Below are 18057 nucleotides of genomic sequence, written 5' to 3'. Positions count from 1 at the left end.
AAAAAAAAAAAAAAAAAAAAAAAAAAAAAAAAAAAAAAAAATTATACTCACTCCCTCAGATATAGTTCGTTCTCTAGTCCTTCTCTGGCTTCAACGTAATTTAAAAAAAAAAAAAAAACACAATCCCTACCAAATGCGTGCCTATACAAGCACATGAAAGAAAGCAAAAACAAAACAAGAAGCACAACCATGCTGCCTGATTTTGGGTACACTATAAATGCTACCAGACATTATACTCCCCATACTATTTCATTCTCTGACTCTTCCAGTAACTATTTCACATCTTCTTTCTTCAACCCTATGTTGAGTTTTTCCTCCCTCTCATACTCAGTGACCTTGCTTCTTGTTGCACTTATAAAACTCAAACAATAGGGAGGGAATTTCCAGAGTTCCACCAGTTACCTACTGTCACGTACATGTACACACCCTGAATTCCCACCTGTTATCATAGATGGAACTACCCATGCTCTGGTCTATTTATATACCAGATTTGCCATTTGATCACCTACTCAGGAGCATCACTTGAGCAATTCTCCCCTTTCTCTTATCATCTACATCAACTTTTTATTTGCTAATAATGGATCATTCCCACCAGCATACAAATATAAATACACTGATATTTCTCCCTTCTAAAATTTCTTTATTCCACTTAACCTCCCAGTTCCAACACCATTTTTAAATGTGCTATCCTTTGTAAAAGTCCTTAAAACAGCTGTCACCCTCGCATTCTCTCTCAAATGTACTCCAGCCAAGCTTTCCGTCCCGCCACTAAGCCTAATCTGTATTTATCAAGATCACCAATGACCTCCAGTTGCTAAATCCAGTGGACAATTTTCTTAACTGGCCCACTGACAATATTTTATGCAGTTGATCACTCCTTCTTAATTACTTTCCTGGGTTTTCCTTTATCTTTCATATCCATTTTCCTTTTCTGGTTTCCCAAACTGCTTAATGCTGAAACACTCACAATTCAGTCTCTCTTTTCTATCTAGGCTTGGTGATCTCATCCAGTCTGGAGTTTTTAATACTATCTGCATGCCAATTTTATCAGGATGATTCCTGATCTCCAGTCATCCATTTGGCCAACTAATATTTGGCATGTCCAAAACTGAACTTCTGATCTTTCCCACATATTGCTCCTCCTGTAGCCTTTCATCTCTCAAGTGTGATAAAATTCCACTTCGGCTGCTCAGGCGAACTCCTGAGTCACTATCAACTCCTTTCTTTGTCACATCACACTCTGTCTTGCCTGGAAATCCTGTCGGTTGTACTTTCAAAATGCATACAGAATGTAAATAATTTTAACATCTCCTACTACCACTTAATTCAAACCACTAACATCTCTTAGACTGATTTCAATACCCCTGCTTCTAGCTCACTTTACCGCAAACTTATTTTCAGCACAGCCATTCACTGAACAATTCTTTTAACACTTAAGTCTGATAGTGTCACTTCTCTGCTCATAACTGTAATCGTAGCCGAGCCCAGTGGCTCATGCCTGCATTACCAGCACTTTGGGAGGACAAGGCGGGAGGATCGCATGCATCCAGAAGTTTGAGACCAGCCTGGGAAACAAGATCCTGTCTCTACAAAAAAATAAATTAGCCAGGCATGGTGGCACGAGCCTGTAGTCTCAGCTACTCAGGAGACTGAAAGAGGAGGACTGCCTGAGCCCAGGAGTTCGAGGCTGCAGCGAGCCATGATCACTCCAATGCACTCAGCTTACATGACAGAGTGAGACTGTCTCAACAACAATAACAAAATTGCAATGGCTCCGGATTTCACTCAAAGGCCAAAGCCCTTATGGTGTGGTCCACGATGCCCTAAAGAATATTTCCCCCATTCCCTTTACCTCCTCCTCTCCTTGATTAGTCTACATCAGCCACAGTGGCCTCCTTCTTAGTCTGTGAAAAGGCTAGACACACTAGTCCTACTTAAGGCTTTTGCAGTGAAAGATTTTTCTACCATGACCAGGCATGGTGGCTCATGCCTGTAATCTCACCAATTTGGGAGGCCAAGGCAGGCGGATCACAAGATCAGCAGATCAAGACCATCCTGGCCAACATGGTGAAGCACCATCTCTACTAAAAATACAAAAATTAGCTGATTGTGGTAGCATGTGCCTGCAGTCCCAGCTACTCTGGAGGCTGTGGCAGGATAATCGCTTGAAAACGGGAGGCGGAGGTTGTAATGAGCTGAGATAGCGCCGCGCCACTGCATTCCAGTCTGGTGACAGAACGAGCCTCCATCTCAAAAAAGCTAAAAAAGATTCTTCTACTCAGATTTGTCTTCTATATGCTGCATGGCTGACTCCCTTACTTCTTGGGCCTTGATCAAATGTCACCTTCTAAATGAGACTTCCTTTTATTTAAAATTCCACCATACCTGGCCAGGGATGGTAGCTCACACCTCTAAACTCAGCACTTTGGGAAGCTGAGGTGGGACAATCGCTTCAGCCCATGAGTTCGCAATCAGCCTGAGCAACATAGTAAGACTCCCCTCTCTCTTTCTTTTTTCTTTTTTGAGATGGAGTCTTGTTCTGTCACCTATGCTGGAGTCCAGTGACTTGATCTCAGCTCACTGCAACCTCCACCTCCCAGGTTCAAGCTATTTTCCTGCCTCAGCTTCCTGAGTAGCTGTGATGACAGGTGCGCACAACCACACCTAGCTAATTTTTGTATTTTTAGTAGAGACATGGTTTCACCATGTTGGCCAGGCTGGTTTCAAACTCCTGACCTCAGGTGATCCACCTGCCTCAGCCTCCCCAAGGCTGGAATTACAGGTGTGAGCCACTGATGCCCAGCCCACACACTCTCTCTCAAAAAAATAAAAAAATAAAAAAAAAATTCCAGCCGGGCGCGTTGGCTCAAGCCTGTAATCCCAGCACTTTGGGAGGCCGAGGCGGGTGGATCACGAGGTCAAGAGATCGAGACCATCCTGGTCAACATGGTGAAACCCCGTCTCTACTAAAAATACAAAAAATTAGCTGGGCATGGTGGCTCGTGCCTGTAATCCCAGCTGCTGGGGAGGCTGAGGCAGGAGAATTGCCTGAACCCAGGAGGCGGAGGTTGCGGTGAGCCGAGATCGCGCCATTGCACTCCAGCCTGGGTAACAAGAGCGAAACTCGGTCCCCAAAAAAAAAAAAAAAAAAAAAAAAAAAAAAATTCCAACTACCTATTCACTCTGTTTTAAAAAAAAAAAAAAAAAAATGACCACGGGAGTTAGGAGGGAGTTGGGGGGGCGGGGAGGGGAGGCTTTCTGGTAAAGACCTTTCAGAAAGTCTATGAGACAAATTCTAAAAGAGCTGTAACGTTCTCCACTCTTAACTTTCATTCCCCTTACCCTTTTTCTTATTTTTGCATTGCCCTTACTCTTCAGTAACATAATAATTTACTTAATCATAAATATGTGAGCAGACAGTAGATGACTGAATAAATGAATATCCAGAAGCCCACTTTGCAGGAGTAATGTTTACAAACCATCTACAGTAGAAAAAGAAAATCAGGTAGAAAAATGTCACCTTCCAAGCAGATGTGGGAATTATGTGTATAACAGTTTTGGCAATTAACAAGGGAATAGCCAGCTGCGGTGGCTATGCCTGTAGTTCCAGCTACTCCAGAGGCTGAGGCAGGGGAATAGCTTGAACCTGGGAGGAGAAGGTTACAGTGAGTCAAGATCATGCCACTGTATGACAGCCTGGCGACAGAGCGAGACTCCGTCTCAAAAAACAAAAAAAATAGAGGGATAGATTCATACTTGAACTGCAATGCATAATAACAATAGCAAGCACACATACATAACCACAAATGCCAGGTACTGTCCTAAGCACTTTGAACATATTAACTCAATTTTCAGAAGCATAGGTATGAGTTAGGTGGTTACTATTCTCCCCATCTTACTATCAGTAAGATAACTTCAAAACAGGCTAAATAACCTGCGTATAACTGCATAGCTGGTGAGTAACAGGGCTAGGATTTCAACCCAGGCATTATGGCTTCAGAATCCATACTCTAAATACATCACAACATCAAGTTACAGGAACAGTACAGGCCAGAGGTGTTCAATGTTTTGGCTTCCCTGGGTCACAGTGTAAAAGGAATTGTCTTGGGCTACACATAAAATACACTTACACTGTTGTTTTTTTTTTTTTTAATCGCAAAAATCTCATAACGTTTCAAGAAAGTTTATGAATTTGTGTTGGGCTGCATTCAAAGCTGTACTGGGCTGCATGCAGTCCGTGGGCTGTACCAACTGGGTACAGGCCAAAAAAAAGTTAATCCAAATATGCATCCCTAAACTACTACGTGGTAAGAAAAGATATATGAAGAATTTAGTATCCTCAGGGAGCTCACAACCTAAACGAAAAATAATGGCACAGCCTATTTTATATATGATGACAGAAGTGGGCTGAGTTACATCTAATTCAGGGTCAATGGAGGTTTTCTATAAGAGATGACCCCTAGCATGTATCTTTTAAAATAAGCACAGAGGCAATAGAAGGAGAGGGAGAAAAAGTGTGTGCACAAAGGAAAAGAAAGGTCTTTGTTCCTGCAAAGGGAACAATATGTACAAAGTCGCTGGGATGAGAATTACCAGAGAACTAAGTAATTTAGGAGAGAAGAAAAACACAGGGAACAAACAGATAAATACCAAATTAAGTAGAGCCACAACTATTTATGCCTTAAATTTCATAACCTTAAGTTTCATCTTGAGCAAGGGAGAAAGTGCATAAAGATTTTAATCATGGGAATAACATATTTACATCGTAGCATGACTACTGTTAACAGTATGTATTAGACAGGCTAGAAAGGGCAAGGAAAACCAAATTAGGAAACCTATACAAAACCCAGGCAAGATGAGAATGATGAACAGATATTATCTACAGATCCATAACCCAATGTTGTCTGTGAACTTTCAAGTCCATTCCCACTAATGCTGCACTACTGCAAATTCTCATCTCCTCTAGCTTAAATACCATAACAGTCTCCTGAGTGATTTTCCTAACTCCTCTGAATTAGACTTAATTTCTCCAGAGCAAAGCTTTGATTGATCTTTTCTTTGCTCAAAAGCATTCATTAATTTCTAATGTCTCTGTAAAGCCAAACTTCCATGCATTAGCAAGGCCCTTTCTAATCTATCCTAGTTCTACCTTCACAGCTCTGAACTTCTTCGTTATTATTTATTCTTTTGCTCACCATTCCCTCTGCCCAGACTAAGTTAAAATGCCTCCTTGCACCAGGATGCATTGCTAATACTCTTCACCAGAAATCAACTTTTTAAGTTACTGCTCCCAAAGCACTTTGTTTATAACTTCCTTAAAGCAACTATTACATTCTTCCCCAGACCATAATCAGTAGTTCTGTGTCTTTTTTCCCTTACAAGATCAGGTTCTGTGATACTAGGCTAACAGTCTCAAGAAATATAAGCATTTCAACAAGTAAAAGATCTCAGTAAGAACAATAAACATCTCGCAACAATAGAACAAGAGTCAGTGCTAAATTTATCTGGACCCTTAAAGGTCAGAAGGCAATTTCCACTGACACAGTAAGTTGCTGTTAGAACCTTCACAACCGTTTTAAGACAACAATTTTAACACATTTTACCTGTATGATGAACTGTAGGTACTATACATACAAATATGCCGACTATAGCACATACTAACGAGTTAGCTCCCCAGCTCATGGTTCCCATTTTCTTTAAAAGGTACTGAACACACAAGGATGGACCTTCAGTAGCCAGCTCTGTTTCTCTCCTCGTCCCATCTGACCAGGTCTAGGCCAGTCAGATATTTTCCTCCAAAAACGTGAAATTCACAAGATGCCAAGACTGGAACACAGTCCTTTGCAAGAGCCCAAAGAACAAGTCTAACAACTTCTGCTGCTGCTGCTTGCTGCTGAGATCCCTGTGCCCCATCCTCATACCCTCTGGCTTGGTGGTATGTAGCTCAACCCTTGTTTCAAAGTGCTACTTCAATATCCTTCTAATAAATCTTTCTTTCCCTTCTTTTACAGTTTTCTTTTGGGCTTAGGTAAACCAAAATCAGTTGTACTGCTTGGAAGCAACAATTTTAAAATGAATTTGATGCTTTCAAAAACCCAAATATTCATTTGGGACTAAAACTTAAATGCTTGAGCTGTGCCGAAAAGACAAGAAAGACAAGTCAGACAGACAAGACAGATGAACAGAAGAAAGGAAGGGAAAAAAAAGAAGAAAAGAGAAATGAAAGTCTTTTGGGCTTTCAAATCATGATTTAAAAGTTTATTTCCTCCTGTGCTGTAAGACTACTAAATTAATTCATATCTGAGGTGGAATTCCCAAATGAGCCACTTAAAACATTCAGTCCAGCAGACTACCCAACACTTAAGGTCCACCAAAGTATTCAGAGAATTTAAGTTATAGTTTGGTTCTCCTCTATGTCGTTGTACCCACTGACAATCCTCCTAAGACAGATCACTGCCATATATAAAGTAGCTTTATAAATTTATCCCTTGATTTTAGTTTGATAAATTTTCTTTTCTACCCTTGATTATGAATTGGCAAATTTTACCTTTTTCCAACATAAGTATTCTAGATCTTCAAAATATACGAATGCTCCTGAATCAGACCCAAACACTGATTTTCCTATATTTAAAATTAGATCTGAATTTATTACATATATATTTATGAATTTAAGTTTCTTGTCTGAAAAAGGCTGTTAATTTTAGCCAATCGTATCTATAAAAATGATCTATTTTTTAATGTAAGCTTTGTACCTCTTAAAACTATTGAAAAGGCAATTGCTTAGTCAATGAAAACACAAATTAATAAAAGTGAAGGTACTAATGATGAAATTTTGTAATTTAGAAACAAAAACATTCAAACTGAATACCAAAAAGCAAAGGTAATCCAAATCATTCCATTAAGTAGCTTCTGGAATTTCTCTTTCAAGTATACCTGTAAAATCTGAATTTAATTCCTTAACATACAAAGGTTTGCTCAAGTATACTTTCATTTTTCATGGTGACTTTTTAAAAAGCAACTTACCAAATGGTCCACTTCCATTTTTTATTTTACTGAACGCACATATGAAGTATATTCTAACTTAACGTGCTCTATTACTCGGGATAGAAATGGAGAGACCGTCATGTCTTCCTTTCATGAACTACTACTGCATTGTTTAAATTGTTTTAAACAAGGTTTCCTACTTTTGTAATAACAAATATTTTAAATATCCAGCCATATTTTTTAATATTCTGTGTCTCATATCAATACCAAATTCAGTGATCTTTAAAAAAGGGCACATTAAAGAAAGCTCATTCCATAATGATTTGATAATGTAAAGTTTTTGTAATATTCTACTAACAATTTTAAAACGGCAAAATCTTAGTCACAAATTAATACAATTTTATCCACAAATCCTTAAAAAAGCAACATACTAAAATGTTTCTTAAAATTTTTTCTTACTTGAAACACACCATTATTTATATCAACCTATTTACACTGAATACTCAGAAGTCTTTCCTTCAAGTGAAAGTCTCTTCGAAGTTTCTTGTAGTAACTATCCAATATCCTAAGCCAAGAGTTATTAACATTACATTCATTAAATCTAAGTCAGCATCAACTGTAAAACTGCATTGTTTTACAAAAGAAAGAAATGCTGCCACCTGCAATTCTAGGTCACTACTGATGTTTCAAAGACTTTCCAATTTCAGAGATATTAAAATGTGGAGAAAAACATATACTTATGATAAATATTAACTGAAGTTCTTAAACTAGGTAGTCAAACATATTATAGGATTAAACCTCATAAAGTGTGTAATTACATCAAAATCTTGGAGAATCTTTAGAATTTACATATACAACAGAAAAAATTCTGAAGGCAAAAATTTAAATTTCAATTTTACTATCATTTAATCTAAATGATAGTAGCTTTCTCACATTATGAACCAAGCACTTCACATATTATGAGGCTACTATCACCTGACATTATAACTTTCACCCCATTACCAAAACTTTTCAATGCATAACAAAAGTAATAATTCTTTCTTGACCTTCTATGCCTTATCGGTCTTAAGCTCATAACCTATGCTAACTTAAAAATCAATTGAAAAAAATTACTCTTTCAAAAGGCTACATTTGGGCCGGGCGCGGTGGCTCAAGCCTGTAATCCCAGCACTTTGGGAGGCCGAGGCGGGTGGATCACAAGGTCAAGAGATCGAGACCATCCTGGTCAACATGGTGAAACCCCGTCTCTACTAAAAATACAAAAAATCAGCTGGGCATGGTGGCGCGTGCCTGTAATCCCAGTTACTCAGGAGGCTGAGGCAGGAGAATTGCCTGAACCCAGGAGGCGGAGGTTGCGGTGAGCCGAGATCGCGCCATTGCACTCCAGCCTGGGTAACGAGAGCGAAACACCGTCTCAAAAAAAAAAAAAAAGGCTACATTTATAAAAGATTTCCTCCAGGCCTAATTCTTAAAATGAAGCTAACGTATTTGGTACAGGGCGATGCTGATAAAAGCAATAAGCAAAATAGTAAAAGAAACAGGCCAGGCACAATGGCTTATGCCTGCAATCCCAGCACTTTAGGAGGCTGAGGAGGGCCAACCACTTGGAGGTCAGGAGTTCAAGATCAGCCTGGCCGACATGGTGAAACCCCATCGCCACCAAAAATACACAAATTAGCCAAGTGTGTTTGCAGGTGCCTCTAGATCCAGCTAGTCAGGAAGCTGAGGCAGGAGAATTGCTTAAACCTAGGAAGCGGAAGCTTGCAATGAGCCAAGATTGCACCGCTACACTCTAACGTGAGCAACACGGCAAGACTACCAAAAAAAAATTTATATATATATATAGACAGACAGACAGACAGAGAGAAAGAAAGAGAGAGAGAGAGAGAGAAAGAGAGAGAGACAGAGAGAGACAGAGAGAGAGAGAGAGAGAGAGAGAGAGAAAGAGAGAGAGAAATATAATACTTTACTGTTAAAATAATTTTAAAAATTACTACCAGATACTGTGATTTGCTCACCACAGCACTCCTAGTACCTAGCACAATACTTGGAACAGAGTATGTACTCAATAAATATTTGTTGACTTAAGTGGTATCTTAAGCTTGAGAAGAAATGTGACCAAACAATGTAAAATCAGGAATTACACAAATAATGTGATAAACAGAGCTTCCCCTTTGAGAAAATTCATACCAGTGTTTTGTTTTTTCCTAATTTATGTTGAAAGTATCTCACCTGTCACATGGTATACATTTAATGAATTCCAGGCTGATCCTAGTACTTTGGAGGCCGAGGTGGGAGGACGGTTTGAGTCCAGGAGTTTGAGACCAGCCTGGGCCATAGGGCAAAACCCCATCTCCGCAAATAAAAAAAATATATATAAATTAGCCAGGCATGGTGGTGCAAATCTGTAGTCCCAGCTACTCAGGAGGCTGAGATGGGAGGATCACCTGAGCCAGGGAGGTTGAGGCTACAGTGAGTCATGATCATGCCACTGCACCCAGCCTGGGTGAAAAAGTAAGACCCTATTTCAAAAAAAAATTTTTTTGTATGAAGTAAAATGAATCCCAACCCCTTCTCCTTCCCACTCTTTTTAACTGAGCTATGTGAGTACAATTAAAACATTCACTACATACAACTTAACGCAATTTTCAAAAACATATCTGCATAAAGCAACCTATACCTCAATTTAACCAGTAAACATTAAGCAACATATGCTAATTAAACAAACCTTTGGCAAATGCTCTATACTAAATATGTGCCCTCACTTGCCCACCCGACAACAGTAAAATTCATGTGTTGAAAACGTAACCTCTAATGTGATAGTATTTGGAACCCAGGCCTTTTGGAGGAGCCCTCGTAATCAGATTAGCACCCTATCAGAAGAGACCTGAGAGAGCTTACACTCTCTCCACCGTGTGAGGACATACGAATTATGACAGAAACACCAGGCATGGTAGCTCACACTTATAATCCCAGCACTTTAGGAGGCCAAGGGGGGAGGACTGCTTCAGCACAAGAGCTCAATACCAGCCTTGGAACACAGCAACACCCTGTCTCTACGAAGAAAGTTTTTCACTTTTTTCTTTTTTTGTTTAAGGAGACAGGGTCTCACTCTGTGGCCCAGGCTGCAGGGTAGTGGTGCCATCTTGGCTCACTGCATCCCTGACCTCCCAGGCTCAAGTGATCCTCCCACCCCAGCCTTCTAAGTAGCTGGAACTACAGGCATGCATCACCACACCCAGCTAATTTTTACATTTTTTAATAGTGACAGAGTTTCAGCATGTTGCGCAGGCTAGTCTCGAACTCCTGGGCTCAAGCAATCCGCCTGACTCGGCCTCCCAAAGTGCTGGGATTACAGACATGAGCAATCCACCACGCCTGGCCAAAAGAATTTTTTTAAAATATAAGCCAGGCATGGTGACATGTACCTGTAGTCTTAGCTACTCAGGAGGCTGAGAAGAGGAGGAATGCTTGAGCCCAGGACATAGAAACTACAGAGAGCTAATGTCCCCACCACTGTACTCCAACCTGAGTGACAGAACAAGACCCTGTCTCAAAAACAAACAAAACAAAACAAAACAAAAAACAGGGCCAGGAAGAAAGCCTCACCACATAACCTGACTATGCTGGCACAGTTATCTTGGACTGCCAGCCTCCAAAACAGTGAGAAAATAAATTTGTTGTCACTCAGCCAATGGTATTTTATTATAGCATCCCAAGCTAAGACAGCAAATCTGTTCTTTGAAGGAATAGCGACATATGATGCAGAAGGAAATAATAATAAAACAACCAAATTATGCCCTAAGAAGCCTAGCTTGGCAGAATAATACTTATAACAAAGTACCTATAATAAATAGTAGAAAATGACATGACAAAATTTTAAATGGCAAGGCTATTATTTTCTAGAAAAATCTGGGAAGCTCTTAGACAAGAGCTAAGTGAACAACGAACAGACAGAATCTGGACATACAGAAATTAAGAAGGAAGACAGAAAACAAGCGTACTTCACTCAGAATACCCTTTCACTCACTCACACTCAAGACTCCAATCCCAGTATTTTCTAAAGTTAGAAATAACAGCACCTAGGGACCAGGCATGGCGGCTCACGCTTATAATCTCAGCACTTTGGGAGACCGAGAGGAGCAAATCACCTGAAGATAGGAGTTTGAGACCAGCCTAGCCAATAAGGCAAAACCCCGTCTCTACTAAAAATACAAAAATTAGCTGGGTATGGTGGCACATGCCTGTAATCCCAGCTACTAGGGAGGCTGAGGCAGGAGAATTGCTGGAATCCAAGAGGAGGAGGTTGCAATGAGCTGAGACTGTGCCACTGCACTCTAGCCTGGGCAAAAGAGTGAGACTCCCATCTCAAAAAAAAAAAAAAAAAAGAAAAAAGAAAGAAATAATAGTTCCTTTGTAGATAAAGATAAGGTTTTATTTTTCATCTACAGTCATATATCTTTTAAATATATTTTAATGACAGGGGTATGTTCTGAGAAATGTGTCATCAGGAGATTCCAATGTGTGAACATCCCAAGAGTGTACTTACACAAACACACATGGTACAGTCTACTACACACCTAGGCTATATGGTATATAGCTTATTGCTATCCTAGGCTACAAACATGTAATGGTAAGTATTTGTATGTCTGAACATATGTAAAACAGAAAAAGCACAGTAAAAACACATTATAGGATCACTATCATATATATGGTCCACTGATGACTAAAATGTCATATATGGAACATACCTTTATTCGTTTATCTAACCCAGCTCTTACTGTGTGACACATTCTGAGCAAGGGAAGTTCGGCCCCCTCAAAACTTAAAGAACCACAAGTAGAAACAGACTAGTAAGCAAACAGCTGTAACACAAAATGCAACTGATGCATATCAGAAATTCGGCAGTTTCTACTGAGACAAGGAGATCCAAGAAAACCTTTCAGTAAATAATATGTATTTGAATGGAGAAATCTGAGCAGTCTTAAAAGACAAGTTGAAGTTACCCCATGGGGAAGAACAAATGAGGCAATTAACAACAAGGTGCTATGAGAATTTAACACTAGCACAACAGAGCACTGCATATTCAGTGAACTTCAAGTAATGTGAAAAGTTACCAATGATGACAGAGAAGACTGGAAAGTTAAAAACAAAAAACAAAAACCCACGTGCAGAAAAAAATTTAAAGACCAAGACACTAAATGGGAGGTTGGGGTGGGAGAACTGCTTGAGCCCGGCAGGTTGAGGCTGCTGTGAGCCATGGTCACACCACTGCACTCCAGCCTGGGCAATAGAGCAAGACCCTATTTCAAAGTAAATAAAAAATAAAATAAAGACTAAGACAGCATAGTCACCCTTCAGCATACTTCAGGAACTAGTTCCAAGGCTCCCATGTATACCAAAATCTGCACATACTTAAACCCTGCTGTCAACCCTGTACCCATGAATACAAAAAAAAGTGGTCCATTGCGTAAGAGTGTTTCATACATCCTACAAAATCTGTACTTTCAATCTACGTTTAAGCTGACCCCCACAGTTGAAACCTGTGTTGTTTAAGGGTCAAGCACATCTGCCTGGCTAAAAGTAAAAGAAAGGATAAAAATATAAGAAAAAAAAAAGGCATTAATAGCAATTATGTATGAAGGAGACATCAAAAGAAACAAAACAGAGTGACCACACCTCCTAGTTTCCCCAAAACCACCCTGGTCTGTATCTGCACAACCAGTGTTCCAGCCAGTTTACCATCTCTACCATACATCAACAAAATATTGTTAATAGTTGTATTAAAAGACCCTGGTATGAGCCTGGCCAACTTGGCAAAACTCTGTCTCTACTAAAAATACAAAAATTATTCGGGAGTGGTGGCAGTCGCCTGTCATCCAGCTACTCGGGAGGCTGAGACAGGGAGAACTGCTAGAAGCCAGGAGGCAGAGATTACGGTGAGCCAAGATCACGCCACTGCACTCCAACGTGGGCAACAGAGCAAGACACTATCTCAAAAAAAAAAAAAAAAAAAGCTGGTATGTATTTAGTAGACTTCTCTACCTTATACTTCCAACTTCTTCCAAAGTTCTTCCAACTTTGTCAAGAGTTTCCCAAATGCATATATATGATGCGTATATAAGAAACAGAGTTCTCACTTTAACATGCACTTAATTCTGAAAGATGACAGAAATAACCCAATCTCTCTCACTCTTTCTGGATTCAATGTATCTAACTTTTCCCTTGCAAGGACAATATTCAGGGGAACCACCAGTGGCCAGGGCAGCTAGCTTCTTTGGGTGCTGACTGGGGGTGGGAGAAGTGGTCAGCAATGCTGTCACTGAAAACCGGCTGGTTTATCAGCAGTGGCCTGTGACCTGGTATGTAAAATACACACAGCTGCCAGGCTAGCAATATGCAGAGTTTATGGGAAATTAAAGGTTAGATATACATGGTTACTGAAGCCATGAGCTACTAATCCAACAACAAAGTGAGGAATTAAAGGCTCTCTCCCCACAGGTGTAAAGAATGACCCAGCCTGGTGCAGTGGCTGATGTCTGTTATCCCAGCACTTTGAGAGTCTGAGGTGGGTGGATCGCTTGTGCCCAAGAGTTCAAGACCAGCCTGGGCAACATAACAAAATCCTATCTCTACGAAAATCACAAAAAGTAGCTAGGTGTGGTGGCACACGCTTATAATCCCAACTAGTGGCTGAGGCATGAAAATCTCTTGAATCTGGGAGGTGGAGGTTGTAGTGTGCCACTGCACTCCAGCCTGGGCAACAGAGTTAGACTTTGCATTTAAAAAAGAAAAAGAAAAAGAAACAATGAACCAATGAAGCCAGTTAACAGATGTCATATTTAATTAATCACAAACCGTCTGGGACATTCATATTATTTATTTCTCAAAATTATACTTTTCTTAGTTTCTCAAATAGAATTCTGATAGGTAAAATTAAAGACTTGGTTAAAGACTTCAATTGATGGTCTTATCACATTCACTTTTTTTTTTTAATTTCAGAGGTCAGAGAAGAAAGCTGTAAGACACTTTTAAAATCTTAAGGTATGCCTCTTCCTATAAATGACAGTCTCTCAACCTTGACACTACTGACATTTGGGGCCAGATAATCCTTCATTGTTGGGGAGTGTCCTGAGCAATACAGGATGTTTGGCAGCATCCCTGGCCCCTATCCCACTAGACGCCGGCAGCATGCCCCCAAACTGTAACAACCAAAAAGATCTCCAGACATTGTCATCTCTGGTTGTGAACCACTGCTATAAGGAATTGAAAAAAAAAGTGAACAAGATTATAGAATTAAAAGAAAATGTGAAGAAAACCCCCACATCAGCTGGGCACAGTGGATCATGCCTATAATCCCAGAGCTTTGGGAGGCAGAGGCGGACAGATCACGAGGTAAGGAGTTCGAGATCAGCCTGCCCAAAATGGTGAAATCCCATCTCTACTAGAAAGACAAAAAATTAGCCGGGCGTGGTGGCAGGTACCCATAATCTCAGCTAATCGGGAGGCTGAGGCAGGACAATCGTTTGAACTCAGGAGGCAAAGGTTGCAGTGAGCCAAGAACCCACCACAGCACTCCAGCCTGGTAAGAGAGAGAGACCCCGTCTCAAAAAAAAATTTTAAAAAAGAAAACAAAAAAGAAAAACCCCACATCTCAAAAAAAGTCACATATCTTCAAATAATTTCGTATCTAACTGTCAAGGGTTATTATTAGCTTAATTAAACAGCATAGATCAAATTAAATATTTGATTTACACTTAAATAAAAATACGTCATTGAGGTTGGGTGTGGCAGCTCATGTCTAAAATCCCAGCACTTTGGGAGGCCGAGGCAGGTGGATTACCTGAGGTCAGGAATTCAAGACCAGCCTGACCAACATGGAGAAACCCCGTCTCTACTAAAAATTAGCCAGGTGTGGTGGCAAATGCCTGTCCGAGCTACTCAGGATGCTGAGACAGAATTGTTTGAACCTGGGAGACAGAGCAGTAAGCCAAGATCACAGCACTGCACTCCAGCCTGGGCAACAGGAGTCAAACTCTTTTTTTTTTTTTTTTAAAGTCATTTAAAACTATTTTCAAAATAGCAGCTGCCGGGCATGGTGGCTCACACCTGTATTCCCAGCACTTTGGGGGGCCAAGGCAGGTTGATCACCTGAGGTTAGAAGTTCGAGACCAGCCTGGCTCACAAGGTGAAACCTTGTCTCTACTAAAAAAGGGGGGTTGGGAGAGGGCAACTTTGGGAGGCCAAGGTGGGCAGATCACGAGGTCAAGAGATCAAGACCATCCTGGCCAACATGATGAAACCCCATCTCTACTAAAAATACAAAAATCAGTGGGGCATGGTGGCATGCACCTGTAGTCCCAGCTACTCGGGAGGCTGAGGCAGGAGAACTGCTTGAACCTGGGAGGCGGAGGTTGCAGTGAGCTGAGATCATGCCACTGCACTCCAGCCTGGTACCTGGCAACAGAGTGAGACTCTGTCTCAAAAAAAAAAAAATAGCTGGGCGTGATGGCACACACCTGTAGTCCCAACTACTCGGAAAGCTGAGGTACAAGAATCACTTGAACCAGGGAGGCAGAGGCTGTAGTGAGCTGAGATCGTGCCACTGCAACTCCAGCCTGGGCAACAGAGCAAGACTCTATGACAATCACAAAGAAAAGATACTCCCATAATCCCAGCTTTGGGAGGCCAATTCGGGAACATCACTTGAGGCCGGGAATTTGGGATCAGTGTGGCCACCAACATGGTGAAACCCTGTCTCTATTAAAAATACAAAAATTAACTGGGCATGGTGGCGCACGCCTGTAATTCCAGCTACTTGGGAGGCTGAGTCAGGAGAGCTGCTTAAACCCAGAGGGCAGAGGTTACAGTTAGCTGAAGATTGGGTCACTGCACTCCAGCCTGGGTAACAGAGACTGTCTCAAAAAGATAGTAAAGAGCAATCTTAAATCTTGTGGGTAATATTTTCATTCCATTTTACAATAGGACTTTATGACATTTCTGAGATCTCAGAGTGCTCTCAGTATTTATTTTCTTCCTACAACCTAAATGGCTTGCTTTGGCATGTTTATAAACAAACAGGCAAGGATTGTATTTCGAGAAATAGAAATTATGGCTAGGTGAGGTGGCTTATGCCTGTAACTGCAGCAGTTTACGAGGCTGAGGAGGGTGGATCACCTGAGGCCAGGGAGTCAAGGCCAGCCTGGGCAACACAGCGAGACCCCATCTCATTAAAATAAATAAGTAATGAATAAATAAACAAGGATTCCAACTAATAAATCATAAAGCAATGCTAGATTTAGAATATTTCAACTTTCAAATCTCCAAGGAAAGAAAGGACACAGGCCAATTGTTTTAGTCTAGCAAAATAATTTGAAAAAGGAATACATTAATGAGGAAGAAATTACAAGTGTCAAAAAAAAAATGGAAAGATGTTAGCACAAAATATAACAATGCAAATTAAAGCACTTTTTACCTACCAGGTTTTCAGATTTAAAAGCCTAATAATGGGCTCTGCCCAATGGCTCAATGCCTGTAATCCCAGCACTTCAGGGGGCCAAGGCAGGAGAACTGCTTGAGTTCCGCAATTCTCAATTGGGACCAGCCTGGGCAACATAGCAAGACCTCATCTCTACAAAAGAATTAATAAATTAGCTGGGTGTGGCGGTGCATACCTATGGTCCCAGCTGCTGCAGAAGCTAAGATGGGAGGATCACTTGAGCCCAGAAATGAGGTTGCAGTAAGCTATGATCATGCCACTGCACTACAGCCTGAGCCACAGTGAGCCCCTGTCTCAAAAATATATATAAAAATGAAAAATAATTTTTTAAAGCCGAATAATGCTTGACGCTGACATGGATATAGATATAACTTTCATACACTACTGGTAGAAGCACATATTGAACAAGTTGTCTGGAAGGTCGGCTGGCAGTATCTGTCAAATATAGTAATGTACATACATCATGAACCCCTAAGTCCCATTCTTACATCTGTGCCAAAGTAAGTATGCTAACTTAAGCACTGTTTGAATTGGTTAGTAACTGGAAACAGCCCAAAGAACCATCAAAGAGGACAGGTTAAATAAAGAACATCCAAAACAATGAAATACTATGCAGTCCGTGAAGACAATGACGTAAATTTTTGTGTTTTTGTAAAATATCTAAATACAATTTACCACTGGGTGTGGTAAATTTTTGTGTTTTAGTAAAATATCTAAAAGCAAGGTGGCAACTCATGCCTGTAATCCCACACTTTGGGAGGCTGGGGCGGGTGGATCACCTGAGGTTAAGAGTTCGAGACCAACCTGGCCAACACGACAAAACACCACCTCTACTAAAAATATAAAAAAATTAGCTGGGCATGGTGGCACATGCCTGTAATCCCAGCTACTCAGGAAGCTGAGGCAGAAAAATTGCTTGAACCCGGGAAGTCGAGGTTGCAGTGAGCTAAAGTCATGTCACTGCACTCCAGCCTAGGCAACAGACCAAGACCCTGTCTCATTAAAAAAAAAAAAAAAAAAAAAAAGTATCTAAATATAGAAAATAACAAAAGGCAAATTGCATAAGTTTCATGCCATTTTTTAACAAGAGCGTTAACACACACACACTTATGTATATAGAAACTTGTTAAGAATGTACAAGAAACAACAGTATACTTTGACTTTTTTCTTGCATTTTTCTAAAATGAGACAGAATCATCTAAAGCAGTAGTAATTCAATCATCTCTGCACATGAGTTTCCAACACATTAATAGCCACAAGAAGAATTATTTAATTCATGTGATCCATTACATTCAAAATAGTTATTCTTACCAAATTCCTCCTGAACCAAAATGAAGATGCAAATAGAAAAAGCATGTATCAGCCGGGCGCGGTGGCTCACGCCTGTAATCCCAGCACTTTGGGAGGCTGAGGCGGGTGGATCACGAGGTCAAGAGATCGAGACCATCCTGGTCAACATGGTGAAACCCCGTCTCTACTAAAAATACAAAAAATTAGCTGGGCATGGTGGCGCGTGCCTGTAGTACCAGCTGAGGCAGAAGAATTGCCTGAACCCAGGAGGCGGAGGTTGTGGT

General features: G+C 40.6%; 1 protein-coding gene and 1 pseudogene across 2 annotated transcripts in view; both read right to left on the bottom strand.

The window, feature by feature from the left end:
- The window catches only part of PPP4R2 (protein phosphatase 4 regulatory subunit 2), a 74735-nt gene that overhangs the window by 38834 nt on the left and 17844 nt on the right, over positions 1-18057 (bottom strand). The window lies entirely within an intron of this gene.
- Positions 3250-3315, bottom strand: LOC116559649 (annotated as a pseudogene).

The sequence above is a fragment of the Sapajus apella genome, unplaced genomic scaffold (assembly GCF_009761245.1).
Source record: "Sapajus apella isolate SASKATOON/1434 unplaced genomic scaffold, GSC_monkey_1.0 scaffold23, whole genome shotgun sequence".
Taxonomy (NCBI): Eukaryota; Metazoa; Chordata; class Mammalia; order Primates; family Cebidae; genus Sapajus; species Sapajus apella.
Note: the sequence above shows the minus strand (reverse complement) of the source record. Positions and strands in the feature narration are given on the sequence as shown.